Source organism: Nematolebias whitei, chromosome 1 (assembly GCF_014905685.2).
Source record: "Nematolebias whitei isolate Nwh7 chromosome 1, NemWhi1, whole genome shotgun sequence".
NCBI lineage: Eukaryota > Metazoa > Chordata > Actinopteri > Cyprinodontiformes > Rivulidae > Nematolebias > Nematolebias whitei.
In genome coordinates, this window is record NC_056498.1 from 36,496,675 (window position 1) to 36,505,230 (window position 8,556).

Genomic DNA, 8,556 nt, shown 5'->3' on the forward strand with positions numbered 1-8,556 from the left:
TCCTAACCATGTGGCTTCATTTAAGGGGAAATAAACACACTTTCCAATGGTATAAGATTTTTTTCCAAGAAGCATTGCAACAATAAAGAAATAATTGGCTGAACACAAATTCCTTTAATTTTTGTCCTTTGTTTAGAAGATGATTTGAAAATTGTCTGCATCTAATGCACACACCCAGTGCAAATGCAACAGCAGCAGAAACAACATTCAAAGTTCATTATGACAGAGCAATATAAATGGTCAAGAAACGCATTATTTTCTTTAGAAATAAAGCTTTTGGAAAAAGTCCTTTTCCTTTTTGTCGCTTGGGCTAATATAGTCCTGCCACTGATAAATAAAAAAAAGAAGTTATTTTTAAAAACAGGATATATTTTACAAATCAAATTAGTGTCTACACTTGCTCCAGACTTTACTCCTCCCATCCGAGAACAATATGCAAAAAAGTGAAAAAAGCCCGCAGGGAGTGGTAACAGCTACAATGGGAGGACTTTGGCTTCACAGTCACAATGCCAGTGTTTGCCTCCGCTCCTTTGGAGGTCATCTTTCACACTCAGGAACAAGGTAGGAACAGAACTAAATAAAAGCTGAGCTTGTTTCAGCCTTTTGGCAGAACAAAATGCTTGAATGTTTGTGTCATGTTAGTCTGTTTTGTCTTGTGCTACATTAAGAGTAACTGAAAATATGAAGATATGTATATTCAGTTATAAACATTTTCTGGACTTTGTATTACTCTGGAGGGGAAAGAGGAAGTGTGTTAGTGATTCATTTCCGAAGCTTTTCTCCGTTCATGTTTCTATTTATACTGAATCAGGGAGGACAAGTCTGGGCCAGGTGACCCTGCAGGTGGACTTTGTCCTGTGGGGGATCTTTGAAGTGTTTCTAGCTAATGATCAGATGAGTATGGGCATATAAAAAGGGCGGCTGTGGCTGCGTGGTTAGAGCAATCATCCTCCAATGCAAGAGTTGGGGGTTCAAATCCACCAGCAGTCACATGCCGAAGTGTCTCTGGGCAAGACAATGAACCCCTCATTGCCTGCGATGTGTGTCCCATTAGCGTATGGATGTGATAAAGCACTGATTTGTTTCTTTAGAATGATTTATTCAATTAGCCTTGTAGAGATCTAGTAGAGTGCTGTATGAATGGGTAAATGAGAGCACAGAGTAAAGCACTTTGAGTGTCTTGATAAGACAGAAAGGCGATATATAAGTACAGTCCATTTAAAAAGAGCTTACATAAACTGCACCATTTGTTAAATGTTTTTGCATTTTTGAAAATGAGTAGAATGGTAACTTTAAAAAAAAATCTGAGCAGTATGGGAAACTTTTGTATTTTACCCCATCATTTTGATACTGTACCTCTAATTATAGTCCAGTGCAACCAACGGCTTCCAGAGGTCACCAAATTAGTAAATAAAATCCACCTGTGTTGTAACATAGTCCCAGTTTAAATGGAGCTGTCAAGGCCTCAGATGATTATATAAAAAAAGAGGTTAAAAATACAAAACAACATTTTTTTCTGTAGCCGAAGACATTTTACTTTCATCCATGAGGCTTCATGAATTTTAAAAAAAATCTCCAGAAGTTGTGGCATTCCAAGCTTTTTATAACTGCATGAAAGGCTTTGCTTTGTTAACCACGCCTCAGAGGTTTGTCACAGAACATACGTGAACAAACAGCATCATGAAGACCAAGGAATACACTGGACAAATGTAAAGATAAAGGGTAAAGTTGTTGAGACGTTTAAAGCGGAGTTCGTTTGTAAAACTAATCCCGAGCTCTGAACATCTCATGAAGCGCTGTTCAATCAGAAGATAGAGTATGGAACAAGTAAAAACCTACCAAATTATGATCTCCCACCTAAAGGAGGCAAATTCAATTCAATTCGTTTTATTTATATAGCGCCAAGCCACAACAGATGTCACCTCATCTATGGGATCTACCAGACATGTGGATGGTTTGGATTAAGCTATTATTTTTGATAATTCAGAACTCAACAGGACAAAAACAGTCCAAACATCAATCAGGTTCTAGTGACATTTTTAAAGTTGTCTCATCTGACATGGAACCAGAGGTGATAGTAGGACAGTGGATTCGATTTTTTTTTTCCCTAATTGAAATAATTTATTTATACAGAATCTCATGAAGTCATCATTGCTTATAGTTGTAGGGATACATGAATCTACAGAGACAGGATTTTTCATTGGACTAGCTATGGTACTGAAAAGGAACATGGGGTTATTTTTATTCTCATCAGTTAAAGATGAATAATATAAATTTCCAGCTTTACGGAGCACTATTTTATAAGTTTGCAGGCTATCTCTCCAAGATAAGTAAAATAACTATATAATAATAATAACAATAATAATATTATAACAAATAATAACTTTGGAGGAGCGGCAGAAAATTCCAACAGAGGTGGTAAAATCTGTCCAAGGGACAGCTATAAGACATGTGCTCCACAAATCTGGTCTTAATGGGAGAGTGGATAAAATAAAGCTAATGTGGAAAGAAATCCTGATTACAGTTTGTCAAAATCCATGTAAAGACTTAGCAAACATGTAGAAAAATGTGTGCTGGTCCAATCATAACAACTCTTTGGCATAAATGCAAAAGAATGAGTGCAGCGGAAAATTACAGAAAACACAATCCCCACTGTGAAACATGGTGGTGGCAGCATCATGCTGTGTTTGCTTTTCTTCAGCAGGGACAGGAAAGCTGGTCAGAGTTGATGTGAAGATGGATAAAGCTAAATACAGGCGCAATCCTGGCAAAATAACTTGTTAGAGGCTGCAAAAGACTTAAGACTGAGGTGGAGGTTTACCTTCCAGCAGGACAGTGACCTGATATATCAAACCAGAACTACAATGGAATGATTAGATACTTCCAACTGGATTTGCAGTGAAAGGTGGTGTGAAAAAAGAATTATATTATGATATGTTACATTTATACATGATGTAGTCTGTGTTTCAAGATCATTTTGATATTTGAAAAACAACTTTTTATACTCGTAAACTCAAAGGTGTTGTGATTATTTTTTGGAGATTATTGCATTCTGTTTAGACTCCTAGATCTTTTTTTTATTATTATTATTTAACCTTTATCTAACCATCTCATTGAGATCACAGATCTCTTTTGCAAGGTAGGCCTGGGCCTGAAGGCAGCCTAACATGCATGTTTTTGGTCTGTGGGAAGAAACCGGAGTACCCGGAGAAAGCCCACGCATGCATGAGAAGAACATGCAAACTCCACACAGAAAGACCCCAGGTCCAACCGGGGATTGAACCCAGGACCTTCTTGCTGTGAGGCAACAGTGCTAACCACTGAGCCGTCGTGCTACCTTATGATTCATTGTTATGAGACCTGTTCTGAGTGCTGGAGCAAACGTCAAGCACTCTGGGATACAGTCATGCTCCCACCACAAGGGCTCTCTGAAAGTCTAATTAGCTTGTGGGTCAGAACATGTGCAAATCAGGTGCTACTAGTTGATGTAAAATCCAGGCTCCCATATTCTGAGAAACATGCAACCTACAATTGCATTGTTCTGGTTCCTTTATTTCTCTATTTGCTTTATTAATGTCTTCTTAATAAACACCACAAAAGACAACTGACTTGTCAAATTCTTGAGTACATTACTTTCAGAAAATCCACCACGGTGGTTTCTGCAAAGTATTTACTCAGCAGGGCTGAATACAAATGCATGCCACACTTTTCAGATGTTTATTTGTACTTGACTACAGGTTTACTTGTGGTTCCTAGTGTTTCCAAACGCAGAATGGGAGGTAGAGCTTTCAGATATCAGGCTCGTCTCTTGTGGAACTAACTTCCAGTTTCGGTCCATGAGGCTGACGCCTTGTCCACTTTTAAAATTATGGTTAAGTCTTTCCTTTTTGATAAATCCTATAGTTAGGGTCAGCTTGGGTTTCCTGACCTATCTTTTAGTTATGCTGCTATAAGCTTAGACTACTGGAGGACAAATTGACCACATTTCCTCACTCTGCTGCTGTTTTTACTTGCTCTACTCTTTGTATTTGTAATTCGGGACTGCCTAGTAAGGCAGCACCTATTATTATCCACCTGACAAGGGGTTCTTAACTTTGTATCTTACTCTTCCGTCAACTTTAGTGCAGCCTGAACCACAGCATGTACTCCCACAAATGGTATATCAAAACGACCGGCTCAGCACCTTGACATGGCATTTGACGTTTCAACATATCATGGGTTTCGTTCACGAGTGAGGGAAGAATGGAGCGTGAGATTGATAGACAGATTGGTGCAGCATCTGCAGTATTGTGGACTCTGTACTGGTCTGTTGTGGTGAAGAGAAAGCTGAGCTGTAAGGCAAAGCTCTCTGTTTACCGGTCGATCTATGTTCCTACCCTCACCTATGGCTGTGGGTAGTGACCGAAAGAATGAGATTGCAGATACAGGCGATTGAAATGAGTTTTCTCCACAGGGTAGATGGACTCTCCCTTAGAGAAAAGGTGAGAAGTTCATTTATCCGGGAGAGACTTGGAGTAGAACCACTACTCCTCCACGTCGAGAGGAGCCAATTGAGGTGGTTCGGACATCTGGTAAGGATGCCCCCTCGGCACCTCCCTAGGGAGGTGCTTCGGGTATGTCCAACTGGGAAGAGACCCCGTGGAAGACCCAGGACACGCTGGGGAGACTATGTCTCTTGGTTGGCTTGGGAACGCCTTGGAATCCTCCCAGAAGAGCTGAAAGAGGTGGATGTGGAAATAGATGTCTGGGCCTCCCAGCTCAAGCTGCTGCTCCCACGACCCGACTTCGGAATAAGCGGAAGATGATGGATGGATGGATGGATGGATGGATGGATGGATGGATGGATGGACTTATGGCAACGTAATTCACAAACAAAAACACAATTTTTCTCATTCAAAATGCCTGATGTACTTATAAAATGGCCATCAAGTGGCAGTCCCAGTCTGTTTTCCAGGAACTTTCTAGTTATTTACATCCTTAACACGTGTTTTTTGTTTGTTTGTTTGTTTGGCTTTTCTCCAATAGAAAGTTCCCTGGACCTGCCATTCTGTGTTTGTTTGTTCCTCCTTCCTGTTCCTCTCAAACCTCAGCTGTTCAAAGCAGACGGCTGCTCGTCCTGAGCCTGGTTCTGCTGGAGATTCCTGTTAAAAGAGAGCTTTTCCTTTCCACTGTTGCCTTTGTGCTTGCTCAGGATGGAAGACTTTGACGAATTGAAGATTCATTGCAATCTGCTGGCTTCTTAGATAGAGAACTTTTACTAACTGGCTTTTATAATGTATGTGAATGTTTCTGTTCAGTGCCCTGAGACGACTTCCGTTGTGACTTGGTACTATAGAAATAAACTGAATTGAATTGTTTTTCCTCAGCTTCACATTTATGCACTATTTTGTGTTGGTCTACAAAAGTTCCCGATAAAATACTTTGAAGTTTGTGGTTGTAACAGAAGAAAGTGAGGAGAAGTTCATGGATAGCTCACACTGATGTTCCTCCTTCAGTTCTGATGTCATGGCATCCCCCAGCCTTCTTCTGTCAGATGTGCAGTTCCAGTGCAGCATCTGTCAGGATGTTTTCTCCGAGCCTGCCTCCATCCCCTGCGGGCACAGCTTCTGCTTCACCTGCATCACATCCCACTGGGAGGGCAACCTCTCCATCAGCTGTCCCAAATGCCACAGGATGTACAACGTTCGCCCCGAGCTGTGCGAAAACTCTTTCGCCAAAGAAATGTCGGAGCAGATCCGAGCCAGAAGGCAAAACGGCGTGACAGGAAACGCCGTCCGTTGTGACGTGTGTGGGGGGCAGCAGAGTAGGGCTTTGAAGTCATGCCTCGTGTGTCTGACGTCGTTCTGCGGGAGCCACCTGGAGCCACACCTGAGAGTCGCCACCTTGAAGACCCACAAGCTGATTGAGCCAGTGGCCATGCTGGAAAAGAGGATGTGCAAGCAACACCAGAGGCTCATGGAGCTGTTCTGCAGGAGTGACCAGAGGTGCGTTTGTGTGCTGTGCACCGAAACCGACCATCGCTCCCATGACGTCGTCCCGGTGGAACGAGAGAGCCACAACAGGAAGGTGAGCTGTGAAACTCCTCGTGGCCATCAGTCGTCCTCTCATGTAATCACAGACTGCGATCGACAGGCACGTTGCTGTTGTTTTTTCTCTGGTGTCCAGGCTCAGATGATAAGCATCGAGGCCGAAGTTCAGCAGATGATCCGTGACAGAGAGCTGAAGGTGGAGGAGATCAAACTCAATGTTGAGCTTAGCAAGGTGAGATGAACTTGGTCTGAACTCTTTCATCTGAAGTTGTGAGAAAACAGAGAAACAGAGTTCAAAACAACCTATAAGTATTTAATAACAGAGTCTGGTCCATATGCGATATATTACTAATCAACCTTTGTTATCAGGGTATTGGTTCAAAATCCTCCCAAAACTTTGGAAAGGCCCATAAAATTAAACAAAGCTCAATTGTGAATATTCTGGTATGACTTCTGGTTGCAGTTCATTCAAATACCTTGAACAAGACAACGCAAGAAGCAGAAAGCTGTGGAAAAATTGCATTTACAAAATAGTGTTTTATAAAAACAAATGCAAACACCCATCCCACTCTGCAGCTCTGGCACACTTCACAGCAGAATCATTCAAAATCTACACAAGTAACAGGAAGTTAGATTTGACAGTACATGACTGAACTTTGAACTTTGAACTTGAATTGTCTAAACTTTGTAAAATTTTGGCAAACTTTATTTTTTTTACTCCCACAAACAAATATTAAAGAGACTACTGTATACATCAAAACATATGTGTCTCTGCTGTAAGACTTTAGTTTTTCTATTAAATCCCCTCAAAGAGCAAAGTGTGCACATCCTCCCATTGACTTTAACTGTGAGCTAGAGCTGGGCGATATCTCAATATTTTAAAAATATTGAGGTTTTTTTTTTCACTATTTAAGATGAGACTAGCAACATAAAACGATATTGTGTTATACTTTAAAAATCCTGCTGTCTTCTTTCTCCAACATGGCCCCCTCCTTCTCCGTCCTTGAATACAAACCCAGCCCCTCAGCCGCACTCTCCACCCAGCTTCCTGCTTCTCCTGGAGGTGGGTGTGAGACGTTCAGCACAATTAAACACGGGATATATGAAGAGCAGCTTAGCTGCAGAACAAAAAGAAAAGCAATGGCTGTTCCTTCAGAGATGGTTTGGATTTAAATTGTCAGATGAGGGGCAGAAAAATGATTTCTGTAGACAATGCTGAAAACAAGTCCCAACCAAAGGTCGGAGCTGCAAATCTTTTTCACCATTTAAAACAGCGTTGTAAGTGGAGTATGAAGCGTGTGTGAACTGCAGCTGCAGCTCCGACAGACTTCAGCCTCCTTCCCTGAAACAAGCCACTGTACGAAGCTCATTTGGCCGTGCTGTGCCTTATGAGAGGAACAGTGAGGTGTTGCGACATTAATAAATCAGCAGCTTATCATATCGCTAAAGACACGGTCCTTAGCGGCTAGCAAGACGGCTAACGCTTTAGCTGTCTTGCGCCACAGCTGAGACTGGGACCGTGTCTTTAGCGATATGGTAAGCTGTTGATTTATTAATGTCGCAGCACCTCACTGTTCCTCTCATAAGGCACAGCACGGCCAAATGAGTTTCGTACTGTGGTTTGTTTCAGGGAAGGAGGCTGAAGTCTGTCGGAGCTGCAGCTGCAGTTCACACACCCTTACTAACGTCATGAAGGCAGCACAGCAAAATGGCCTGTACTTATATAGCACCTTTCTATCTTATCAAGACACTCAAAGCGCTTTACAACAATCTGTGCCTTCATTTACCCATTCATGCCCTCTACTAGATCTCTGCAAAGAATATTCAGAGCTTTATCACATTCATCCACTGATGGGACACACATCGGAGGCAACGAGGATTCAGGGTCTTGCCCAGGGACACTTCAGCATGTGACTGCTGGTGGAATTGAACCCCCAGCTCTCCCATTGGAGGACGACTGCTTTAACCACTCATCCACAGCTGCCCCAAGCTGAAGAGAATTATTATTTAATATATGAAAATAAATGTCTAAAAAATGTTTAATATATGTAAATAGTTTATTTTTTTAGACATTTATTTTGTACAGTTAATAAATGTGCCTGTGTGACAACTGCGACAAAGCTTCGACTCAGAAATATATTTTTGTTATTACGTTATGGGAAGAAAATATATCGAGATATATATTGTATACATGGGGCCGAGATGGTGTAGAGGCAGGGCAGCCGACTTGGGACCCGAAAGTCCCAGGCTCGATCCCCAGTCACTGCATATCACGTGGTGTCTCTGGGCAGCACACCTCATCCCCAAAATGCCCCCCGGGCACCCCCAACAGCTGCCCACTGCACCACCTGGCAGTGGATGTGTCAAATGCAGAGACTAATTTCGCCATTGTATGGAAACATACAGTGCTGACATTGTGATGACATTATTATTATTATATTGCGATTTATCTTAAAAATATCAAGATATTAATTTTGGTCCATATTGCCCAGCCCTACTGTGAGCCCAAATTTTTCTCTTCAAAACC

General features: G+C 41.8%; 1 pseudogene; it reads left to right on the top strand.

Moving 5' to 3' along the window:
• The first annotated feature begins 506 nt into the window (after window positions 1–506).
• Window positions 507–8,556, top strand: part of LOC119416979 — a 13,065-nt pseudogene continuing 5,015 nt past the window's right edge.